We start from the raw sequence: 13,414 nt of genomic DNA on the forward strand, positions 1-13,414 counted from the left end.
ATAAACTTAAGACCTACAAGAAGAATTGTGCTACACATGACCTTAAGCTTTTAAAAATCATTCATGCCCTAAAACAGTGGTATCATTATTCTCTTAATAGAAATTTACTCATGATTAGACCACAAAGTCTTAAGTGGATTTTTACTCAATATGATCTCAACAGATATAGAGGTGATGCATTAAAGCCCACCAAGAATTTGACTTTGAAATAAAGTTTTGGCTTGGCAAGTATAGTATAATAGTCGATGCCCTAAGCAAGAAATCCTTCTTAAATTCTTTAGTAAAGGAAGAAGTAGCTATCAAAGAATTTCTTGTGAGTCTAATTTCCATGCCTAGCAATTCCATCCTAGAGATTATAGCTACTAAAATTCTGAAGGATGCTAATTACTTGAGCTAAAACGGTTCATTCAATCTGGGGAAGATAGCAAAAGTGCAAAGGCCAAATTACCACATTGAGGATGAACTTTTGTACTATCAACATAGGTTGTGTGTGCCTAATAGTTAGGACCTTAAGAAGAAGATTCTATGGGAGGCCTATGACACTCCAATAGTTGGACATCTTAACTACACAAAGATTCTAAATGTGGTAAGAAAAATTTATAATTGGTCAAGACTAAAAGCTAATATATTGAGGTATGTAACTCAGTACTTGAGTTGTCAACAAGTAAAGGCTAAAAGGATCAAACTCCCCGAAGAGCTACATCCTCTCAACATTCCTCAAATGACGTGGGATTTCATTAGTATGGATTTTGTGGCCAGACTTCCAACTATTCAGGGAGGATATGACTCAATCCTAGTAGTCATGGAAATGTTGACAAAGATCACTCACACATTCCTATGAATACTTCCTTCAAAGCATTTGATATTGCTAGGTTTTTTGTCAAGGAGATTTCAAATTGCATCTGTTACCAAATAGAATTACCAAATGATAGGGATTTCATTATTCACCTCTAAATTCTAGACCTACCTCTTTCAAGCCATTGACACACATCTCTGTTTTAGTATCTCTTATAATCCTCAAACTGATGGGAAAATTGAAAGGGTCAATTAAGTTCCGAAAGAATTTTTGAGAGTCTACTAAAGAAAGGAATCCAAGAGATGGATTGAATATTTACCCCTAGTAGAATTTGCCTACAACACTCCTTCATACCAACAAAGCATTGCCACGATTCTTTATCTAGTATTGTATGGGAAAGATTGGTTCTCTCATCTTAATTTCTTTGATTCAACATTGAGGATTGAAAAATTCAAGAAAACTTTGGATGAGATGGATGAGTAGACCAAAGCAATCGACCAAGGTGTCAAAGCAGCATAGGACTGACAAAAGGCCTACGTTAATCCCAAGTGGACTTCTTGGACTTTCAAGGACGGAGACATAGTATTCCTAAGATTTCGGCCAAAGAAGAGTTTCCTATCCCCTAATAAATTCACAAAACTAAGTCCAAGATATCGTGCTCTCTATAATTTTGTCAAATGTCTTGGTAGAAATGCCTATAGATTAGAACTTCTGCCTTATCTCAAAGTTCATAATGTGTTTCATGTAACCCTTTTTAGGTCTTATGTCCTTAACCCTGATCATATCCTAGAAGAAGGAAAAATTATAATGCCAACTCACGGGATTTCGAAAGTCCAGCCTAACAAAATCCTAGAAATCAAGGAAAAATCTCTTAGGAATCATACTTTCCGTAAGTACCCTATCCAATGGAAAGACTTCCTCGAGTTTCTCTCGAAATGAGGAGTCCATCATCATAAGAGATCACCCCAAGTTTTTCTTGAAATGAGGACTTGATTTCTCAAAGGGGAAGAGGATGTAATGAACCTATTATCAACAATAGATATTAAATTGTTTTCTCTGTATGAGTCGGCCCCCAAACCAACTTTAGTTGCTTGCATCCCTTCCCCCCCTCTCCGCTTTATGTTGAAAAAACACCTCTCCCCCATAATTAATATTTTTTCTTGTCCCTCTTAAACCCACCATCCCCCTTTCCCCCATAATTGATGATCGGATGACTATCCCCCTCCCCTCATTATTTTATAATAATGAGAGAGAGAGAGAGAGAGAGAGAGAGAGAGAGAGAGAGAGAGAGAGAGAGAGAGAGAGAGAGAGAGAGAGAGAGAGAGAGAGAGAGAGAGAAGAAGAAGAAGAAGCAGAAGAAGAAGAATAAGAGGAGATGAAGAGAGAAGAGAGACAGTCTCTCCATTCCCCTAATAAATGATCATTAATGGTATTCCCCTTCCCTGCCATTAATGTGGGAATTAATGATAGTACACCCTCCCTAATTAATGGTGATATTTCATAGTCTCCCCCCCAATCGACACCCAATTTTAGTATGTAAACTTCTTGAATGCATATATTAAATTGTTGTCATTTATTAAAATCTCGTTGAACACCTAATATGACTATAAAGAAATTATAGCTTATTTCTCTTGTAGTCAAGGAAAAAAGTTCACAAGATCATATGATCCATTAGATTTAATACTTAGCCAAAATGAAAATAAAATAGTTATACCTCATTGCATATTGATAAAAGCATGTAATTCTAGATTCAAAAGATGATACGAGACATTAACTTAATACTTGGAAATTATGTAGAAAATAAAATAGAATGGTTCCACCTAGTTGCAGGTTGGTAGAAGCATGTAATTCTAGCTAGTGATGTGAAATTTTTAAACCAAAATATTGAATACTAGAACTTTTTCTTGAGTGATGCAACCACTTACATTAAGAATATGGTCATATTGAATGTGTGAATCTCCCCTCTCATTTAAATAATAAAATAATGTTTGAGAACTATTGATTGGTTATTGCTTGCATTGGATGTTATACATAATGTGCATCCAAGAAATTTCTTAAAAACTTTTACATATTCCTAGATATTGGGCAGAAGTGAGTAGATTGCACCTCCCCCAAGGGCAACTTCTGGGTCTTGGCTGAGTTAGTTTTTGTTTTGCGTATGTGCACTCAATCAATATCTAGGTAGGAAGGTCACGTATGGAAGGTTTCCTCCTATGGGAATACATAACCAAGGGGCTTTGGTCATAAAATGAGTAATTATGTAGTTTACCTCTGAGATAGAGAAGAAATCTATACCAGTATGATGGGGTGAGCATTAAGAGCTTGAAAAATTATAGGCTAGTCTATCACTCTAAGAAACAGAGAGTGGGATTTTAAAATATTTTTCTTTTTGGAAAGGAATCTCTTGTAAAGATTATCAAGAAAATATTTTGAAAGGACTATCTTCATTGCTTTTTTATTGTGCCTAACAAAGATATAAAATGAACCCCCAATATTAAAGGATAATTAATCTTTTTAGACTTGGACTGAGGTCCATGGTCAATCGGCTTTGCTTGTAGTATTAAAGAATACTCCCAAACTTCGTCATTTTTGTAAGACCCAATCTATATTAATCGAGAAGAACACTTAAGAAAAATTCATTGCAAGTTATAGCTGCCATTGCTCGCTAGAGTATCTCTAATCATTTGCAAGTTCTAGGCCCAAAATAGATGCAACTCATTTTACTCGGGTTAACTGTAGTTATAAGAGTAAAGTTTATTCCAATAGAAGGTGTATTTCATGTTGACAAAATTTCTAGGATTTCTAATCATCCTGAAGAGGTATTGTAGGTTCTAGGTCTTCATCTTCCTATGATTCCTCTATATATCCGAAGACTGCATTGGTGTAGCTTCCTTTCCTTAGAGGTTCAATGTCTTAGGGACTTAGGTCAGGGTAGTTTGCTTGGACGTGTCCTAGCTCATTACAGTGGAAGCATTGGTAGTAGGGAGATCTCTTACGGATGTGCTCTATCTCTTCACATGTATGACATCTCTTGCCCTGCTCTCGGGAATCCTCCTTGTCACAATTGTCCAAATTAAGTTCTTGGACGATTGGCTTTGCTCGAAGTAACGCATCTTGCAAGTTTGTTGGACACATTGCTTCTAGATGGTGCTTTAGAGGAGTGTTTAGGCCATGACGAAACTTGGATACTTATTGCACAATATCCATAGGTGGTGCATATTTTAGTACGGTTACAAACTTTGAGTAGTAGGCTTTCAAGCTTAATTCTAGTTGCTTGAGCTTGAAGAATTCATTCATCCTCAAAGACTCATAGGTTGGCGGAAGGTATCGTCTGCGTACAACATCTTTTAGCTGAGCCCAAGTGATAGCAACTTGATCTTTACACCATTGCTTCCACCATAATTGAGCCTGGCTAATTAACTTAAGTTTGGCTATCATTTCTTGATTGGTAGGAGGAGTTCCTGAAGCAGAAAAATAATCATCCATCAACTTAATCCATATCTCCACCTCGGTTGCGATGTCTAACCCCTCTCCACCAAACTTGGGTGCCTTAATTTTCTTGAGAAGGAATTTATTCTCTTGCATATCAATATTCGTGGGTGTAGAAGGTGCTTGACTATCAAACCATACCACTTAGGTTATTTCTATTTAGGATATGTCTACAAACCATACATAAATCAATCATATATCATCATGAAGTTTCACTTTGATACCAATTGTAATGTGCCCATCAAACGGCTTTCCAAGAACATTTTAGCTGTCCATCGAGAAATGAATCTAACCGTTGCTGCCCGTCACTCCCATGGAATGTTATGTGGTTTGTTACACCTAGGGTTTCCTAAGCCCGCCTCGCAATGGAATGTTCACGACTGAACCCATTAGGATCGACCTGAAATCTGGGTTCCTAGTGACCAAGGTCTCCTAACATCATTCTTGCATCGGGTATTCCTGGACATTCTACTACATGCAGAGATACCCAAGCCGAAGGAGACCCATGCCGCACTTGGTTCAAAGAGAATGGGAAATGAGAGGGATGTGCCACTCGACCTCTCTACCTGTAGGGCATAGTTCTATTCTAGTCCCCTAAAATGGCATGAGTTGGGCTCTAAGTTAACAAAACCTAAAGGTCGGAATGACAGCAAAAAACCTTGTGAGAAGCCTCCCAGTTCTCTGGGACCACCATGTCATAGGACGGACCCGTCAGGGTTCCGTCCACTCGCTTCTCTCAATAGGCATTCTTTAGTTATCTAATTAGATCCTATCACGTTTATGTGTGACATTTAAAATCAAAATTTTTAATTAAGTCTTTTAAAGAACAAGGTTTTTTCATGTAATTTTCGATACATACATGGATACAGAGCAAGCAATCCTTTTGACAAACAAGTTCCTTAACTTATGTTCTAGTTAATCTTTGTCTCCTACCCATACAGGAGAAATTATGTATCCCTTCTGTCCAACAGAAGTACCCGGTCCAAATCACATGGCACCATAATTTCCATCCATTAATTAGAATAGGATCTTCCAACACCCCAGACGTTGAGCTTATGGCAGTCTACAACTTCGTTCCAAACTCGGCAAGGGGTGTCCAGAGCTCCACTGAACCCAAGTGTCCTAGGAGAGACACAACATCCATGATTGGCCTTTTCACCATCGACCTTCGGCCCGTGAATCGAGCTCTCAGGTTGAAACGTGGCATGACCTTGGAGATGATCCACCTGTACAAAATATCCTTCCTTGATTAATCCAATTAAGAATCAAGCACAATCAAGGCAATCAACCTAATATCATTTTTCAGGAAAACATTCCTTTATTCCTCATGGAAACTTGTCATTACTGACCCCTGCCATGCATTTACCATCAAACACAAACACTTGGAATAATCATCCAAATCACATCCCACAATTAGTTTAATGCAAGAACATTTACAATGTTATTCAATCAATCAACAAAAACAATGGTATCTTTTTCCAAACATTGCAGGAATAGTCGTGATATCCTTTCCATCGCGTATTTGCTCTCCCCTCTTGGGATCAGCAACGGTTCTATGTAAATTTTACTTAACACACCCTTCTTACGGTTAAGGCATATGTTAAGGTTTCAAACACTGTACAAGACATAATTTCTATTAATCACTTACATTAATTGATAACCCAACCTTCTTCTCTTAGCAAGTATGAAAGCATCAGTCTTTCTTTCGACTTAGGGTTTCCTAATCCTTGAGCTCTTCGATTTCCCTAAGGTTGTTGTTGCATCTAGCCCAACCCCGAATAGAATTGATAAATGTAGTCGCTAGCAAAAGGAATCATAGTTATAATCCTAATGATTTTTGTTTGCACTAGCTACGCATAACTCTAAAATTCCAATGAACTAATAGCTCATGATATTAATAAGGCTTTAATGCAAGATCAATTTGTGTACCTTCAATGTATTCGTCATATAATCTTTGCCATGCATGCACCGTCTACGTGCATAACCCTTAAGTAACCTTTATGCTCTTTATTCCATGTATGACTTCGTCGCGTAGCACTGGGATGCAAAGTATTTGAGTACATGGATTTGTGCAAACCTCAATGCGCCATATGCATAAATCTAGGCAAGGTCCTCTATGGTTGCAAAAAGAATCAACCCATGGTCCCCTATGAGTTCGTTAATTATCAAAAATAAAATCAAGCTACTTGTTGAAATGAATTCATGCGCATAACACAATATTAGTGAGTTTGGGAACCTCCCAATTCCCATTTTTTGAATACTAAAAAGGTGGCACCTGGATAATATGCCCATAAGTTTTTCAAAACCATATGATGTGACCTATCATTGGAAAGCACTTGAAAAATGGAATCTATTGAGCTATAGAGCGCTTGATTTGGAGTTATAGTGTTCAATTATGAAAAATCCAAAGATTTGACCACGAGTCCCAAACTTATGGGAAATTTCCATGTTCCCCAATATGGTGTTGCATGCCTATGCCTCAATGACTAGCGGAGATGGCACTTTGTACCTGGATATTCGGATATGCATTATCCCTACCCGACATTGTATTCGTATTCACAAAAATGCCTTGGTCAATGGCTCCATTGTTGGATGTGGGATTATTGCTGATCTGGAGATTCCAAAACCTCCTAGGACCCAATGCACCAAGGGAGACCTTCCTGACCACTTGAGGGATAGATGGTTGAAGGAGAAAATGAGGAAGAAAACTAAGAATTTGGATGCCGAAAACCATAGGACCTACCTAAAAAATTCACAAAATTCAAAAAGGGCACTAGAATAGTGGTGTTACTAGGAGCAAAAGAACAAAACCAAACCAACATGCCCATCGAAGGACTTACCAAGGTTAAGGAAGTCAACTTGCTTTGTGAAGGTGAAAACCTTAGCCAAATTCATAGCAGACAAGTGAACCAAGGACGAGGAGGCTAACCTCATTAGTCTCTTAAGGGAAGTCTCTGATGTGTTTGCATGGTCCATAGAGGAGCTAAAAGGCATCAGTCCAAGCATAATAGCCCACAATATCCCTATGGTCCCTGATGCAACACTAGTTAAACAAAGGCCTTATGCCATGAATCCAAAGCATGCTCATGCTGTGAAGAAGAGTTTGATAAAATTTTGGGTGCAACATTCATTTATGAATCAAACACGCACACTGGGTATCACCCATTATAATTATACTTTAAAAGAATGGTAAAATCAGTGTCCGTAAACTACAAAAAGTCAAAGTAGCTACTAAGAGAGACAACTATCCATTGCCATACATTGAGCACATGCTTGAGAGAGTGGTGGAGAAGGAGACATATAGCTTCCTGGATAGGTTTTCAAGCTATAATCAAGTGCAAGTCCACCTTGATGACAAGCACAAAATAGCATTTGCCATTTAATGGGGGATGTTTGCTTATATATTGATGCCATTTGGGCTGACCAATGCTCTTGCCACCTTCTAGCATCTCATGTATGTGATCTTCAAAGACATGCTCAAAAAACGGTTAGAAGTATTTGTTGATGATGTGTGTGTTCATATCAACTCGAAAAAACACTTAGGGAAACTCTGTATAGTCTTTGAACAATGTACATAGTATGATCTCTTGTTGATCCCCTTGAAGTGTCAATTTTGGATAAAACACAGATATATCTTAGGACAAGTGGTGTCAAGGAATGGAATTGCTAGGGTACGGGGGCCAATAGAGTAGCAGCCCCTAAAAGCAATACGTACTCACCCCCAATAGATGGACAATTTTTCCCTTACTTCTCAGCAATGGATTGGATGAAAATTTGAATGCCATCTTGTGATTGGTTCTAAGGAGCACATATTTTTGTCCTCCTTTTGGCTCAACATTGTCACTCCTTTTTATTACAAAGAATGTGTAATTGATAGATTTGCACAATACCAATTTTACACCTTCGCTTCGTCTCAGTGATCCTTATTGCAGCAACATCAGAAAGCTGGAAGATCAAGTAGATAGATTTTTCGACATGGCAAAACTTTGGCGGCACTCTGTCGGCCCCTCTACCCAATGGATTTCTCAAAAGTGAAGGTGATTGTTGATCTTCCACCTCCAACAAACTACAAGGGAGTTTAGTGCTTCCTAGGTCATAATGGATACTATTATCGGTTTGTGTTGAACTATGCTATGATTGCTAGACCCCTATACAAGTTGTTAATCGTGTTCGAATGGATATAGGAGTGCCAATAAGCCTATGAATAGCTCAAAGAGGCTCTAACATCTGCTCCTATCTTAAGAGTCCCACATTAGTCCATCACTTTCCATGCACACATTGATGCTTCAAAATTTGTTGTGGGGGAAGTGTTGTGCCAACCTAGTGAACATAACAAGAGTTTCCCAGTGAGATTCGCTAATAGGCAGCCCATTGATGCATATATGAACTACTCCACAATAGAGAGCGAGAAGGGTTGGCAATGGTATTTGTGGTTAAAAAGTTAGATATTATCTTTTGACTACACCATTCACCTTCTTTATTGATAATCATTCATTGCTTTATCTAGTTAACAAGCCTTATGCAATAGGATGCATTGCCAGATGGTTGTTACTCTTGTCTGAATTTGACTTTTGAGTGGTGGTGCAAAAGGAAAAGCAATGTTATATGTTAGATCACATGTCTCACATAATCACAAGAGAACTTGTTGGGAAATGCATCTTGGAAGATTTGCCTAATGCTCACCTTTTCAAGGTATCCAAAGAAAAGGAACTTTACAAAGTAAACCTTACACGTTATTGGATTGATGACATAGTGCAGATTTTAGGAAATGGGACCCTCGATCACCTAATCGAAAAAGCTAGACTAAGGCATCTGATTTTGAAGGTTCAACCTTATCGGATGATTGCAAGATAGCTTTATCGGTTAGGGTAGGATGCTCTATTAAGACGATGTGTTTGTGAAAATGAGATGCATGATGTGCTCATTGAAGTGCATAGCAAAATTATGGGAGGTCATTTCCATGGAGACACCACTGTATGAAAGGTCTTGTAGTCTCAATTATGGTGGCCTATGCTGTTCTGTGATGCTCCTAAGTTTTTTAAGCACTATGGGTGAGTGCCAACACACAAAATTTTCCATATGAAAGGACAAAATGGAGTTGATGCCAATGGTAGTTGCCAACCATTTGAAAAATGGGGCATTGACTTCATTAGACTTATTAGTCCTACTACTCAATACTCCCAAGTGAAATACATCATAATAGCCATAGACTACCTTACAAAGTGGGCTAAAGCAAGAAATGATGCACGGACCACTACTAAGTTTCTTTGGGAGAAAGTCATATCTTCAGGTATTAGGACCATTCAAGGTCCCCGTCATACTAGTAGAACCAGCAATGTGGAGCTCGAAACCTTGTATGGGGAGGGCATAGGCTTCTTCACAACGAAAGTTGCATTAAGAAATACTACCCATCTATGCATCCACTACATGAGCCCCCTATGCTGATGCCACCCATAAACATATAAGCAATATCAATTACTAAAGTCGACCATGAAGATGAGAAAACCATTGCACCAGCCTACTTGCAGCTGCATGATATGACTCGAAAAGACCATGTCCTTAATGCATTGATCGACAAAGGTGCTCATAATAACATACTCATGTACAATGATTGGACCAAGGTCAGTAGGTAACCCTAGTTGATCCTGACCTTGGCTAAAATTAACCACCATACTCCCTGCTAGGAAAGTGTAGAGTCATGATCATCATCTAGATTGAAATCCTTCCTATTATTTTTGTATGTGCTTCTAAACACTTAGGGGGTGGGATAGGAAACACTGTTAGGACAAACCTTCAAAAAATAAACTCAATGCATTTTTGACAATGTGACACAACGTATCCACCTCACTCTCGCAAATATCAAAATAATAATGGCTTTTAGCAAGGGCACCTAGGCCTCAACTAAGCCTTGCAACCACTGAGGTTTTCATTTGCCACTAACTCTAGTGAGAGGGGTCTGCATGACATGCAACGAGCTTAGATGGCCAAACAAAAACATATAAGTGAGCTAACCCCTAATCAAAACATCCATGCCAAGTGTGATTTTGACACAAAGTATTCTTCCTACAAAACTCCAATCTCAAGGCCACCTAAGTCTTGAACCCACTATTAGAAAACCCAATGAAGAAGTTAGGGGTATGGCAAACAAACACATGTAAAGCCATGATGGGTCCCCAAGATCTTGCTGCGTGCATAAGGGTATTATAAAGGCAACTATTGGCTATGGTTGCCAAAGAATCCTACCGTGATCACTCTCATAGTTCCATAGACCAAATGGAAGCCAATTTATTTTCATGTTGCTAGTTACATTGGTGATTAAAACTGACCAATGTACTTCCTTGTAATAGCAATGAGCAAGCCACCTAATTCAATGCCCAAATGGAATGATTCAATGATGTCATAGTAAAGGGGTAGATGATCTTTGCATCATGAGCAATGACCATCTACCCACAAATGGAAACTTAAACCCCAGAAGCTCACTACCCTCACACCAACATCAATGCAAGCTACATGAATAGATACTAATTGTTTGAACTTGAAGGAAGCTCCTTTTCCATCTCCTCAATTATCACAACTACTTACGAGTGCTCATCAATAATAAATGACAATTAGGCAAATCCTTTAGTGAGGTCAAGTATAAGTATATCATCGGTGAGACATGTTAAGCCATCCTCTACTGAGTTATTGCCCATATACTTCAGATCTTCCATAGTGGAACTTGTAGCAGACATGGCTAACAATATGGGTAATGGTATAGTTGATAACATTTGCCATCTTGACAATACATTCACCTTGTTTGCTCGTAGTTATGATTGCTTGGACCTAGTTTTGTTAGATGAAGACATTGTGATGGTAGTAAGAGGCCTCCCTTACTCTCGGGAAGAGTATGAAATCATCTTTACTAAGAACATCTCTATTGCCAAAGAACTATTGCCACGCAAGTTAGCAAAGAGAAAGCCATACATGGCTAATTACTCACACTTTTTAAGTGTAGCCGCATAAAAGCCTCAAAGACAAAAATAGCAAACTTAGAGAAGCTAGCCACATTAGAACATGCATTGCTTCACAAGTGGTTCACTTTGGGTGCACATTGGGAATGATTTGATTGTTAGATAATGATTAATGAGGAGCAACGATGAGTCATCAAGTCCACTAAGTATGACCCCGCTTACATTGCACCCACTTTCCTTTCGAGTGCTGGCCATCACTCGAAAGACCCCTCAGGAAGATTAGGTGCTACGATAGCCATATTTGGATAGAATATTGTGTGAGGAGGAGCTACATATTGCTAGCTGCTTGAACATGGGAGTTTTCCTCACATACGTTTTTACTTATATAATGCATGTGGGCGTCAGATATGGAATACAATCATCCTTAAACTCCTCAATCTCCATTCTCATGTGCATCTCTATCAATCACCATGTACAATTTTCATTTCTTTCATTTTACTATTTATTTTTATCATTTTTGTCATTTTGTAATAACATGTGTCGAGCCATGTGCCACCCCAATTCTTCCCCCACTCACCCCCTTGCAAGCTATTAAGTGTTCATCAAGTGTTCAAAGTCTATTATCATTGCCTATCACTATTAGTAATTTTTGTAATAAGGGAAGCAATACTTAATTTTTAAACAAGCAAAGGGTGTGAGCTCATATTTTCTCTCGTCGCAATTTTTTCTTTTTCATAGAAGACATATAAAATGGCAAGAGTTGACGAGAAGGTTGTCCATGAGAGATGCGGGAAGCCATAGAGCCCCTTTACAAGTGCAAAGCAACATGAACATTGATATCTTAAGAAATGGAGATCTAAGGTACACACAGATACAGAACCTCAAACAAGCGGTGGATGATGGACAAAACACGAAAGAATTAGAAGAATTTTGTTTCTTGGCTAAGTATGTGGAGAAATTTGGGGGTAGAGTTAACAACCCAAATTGCATTGAATTCCTAACAAATTATGATGTAAACAAAAGAACATGGACTATCACAATGAAGATACCTAAAGGTCAATAGAAGGTAAAGATTCCACTCTCTATAGGATTGGTGCATTGAGCCCTAGGTCTACCATAACACCCCTACAAATCAAAGGAAAAGAAAGATGTTGTGGTCTAGTTTAATTAGACAAAGCAGTAGATGGGAAATGATGGCTTCAAGTTTGAGGTAATCCTTGACCTTGGTTTGTAGCTATAGGCCAAGTTCATCCACACATTGTTCTCAAGTGCTTGCCAAAATTCAATGATGAATAAGATTCACCTTAACATGTTTGAAGATTTGGACATAGGAGATTTGAAAGATATGGACCTAAATGATAACACAAGGATGAGCATTCATGTAGTAGTCATGCTACTTAGTGAGTCCACAGGATCTAAAGAGGGCACAATGGGAAGTTGGAAGCTTGCCAAGGGAAAAGCCACTGGGAGAGCAGTCATGGTTGCAGTTGGAGGGGTATTAATAGCCATCATTGAAGAAGCATTGAATGATCCCAATATGCCTAGAAAGGTGATAATAGGCGCCCAAGAGAATACAGTCATGTCCTCGGCACAAGATACAATAAGCAAGACAATAGGATCCAATTATTAAGGATGGCTGGAGTAAACACAAGAAGAAGAAGGGTCCAAACCACACTCAGCAAAAAGAAACAAAGGATACATACACAAAGGGAAAAGAAGACCAAATTAGAGAGGAGGAAAAGAGCAGAAGATGTGTAGCAAGTAGAGCTAGAAGAAGCCATTGGAAAGAAAAGGAAAAGAAAAAGGACACTTACTAAGAAACAAGGTGAAGAAGAAAAGACTTCATCCGAAGAAGATGCATTCAAAATGGCCATGGAGGAGTCCAGAAAAGCTAAAGCAAAAAGACAAGCCAAGGAAAAGAAAGTAGAGGAGGAATATCACCTGGCTATACAAAACTTGGTGGAGGATACATGTAGAAGAGATGAAACCCTAGTGGAAGCCCCACCCAATACCAATCTACTAGGCATTAGCCTAGTAGAGCAGGAAGCACAACTAGTGAAGAAGGGCACAAAATGATAGAGAATAAGGGGAAAAATCCAGTCCATCCCTTATCACCACCACCATAGCCTACCCAAGCACTTGAAAGAACCACGCTACTTATTGGCCCACTACTGTTGCC

The sequence above is a fragment of the Lygodium microphyllum genome, chromosome 1 (assembly GCF_053477565.2).
Source record: "Lygodium microphyllum isolate KBCC chromosome 1, Lygodium_microphyllum_v1.1.10, whole genome shotgun sequence".
NCBI lineage: Eukaryota > Viridiplantae > Streptophyta > Polypodiopsida > Schizaeales > Lygodiaceae > Lygodium > Lygodium microphyllum.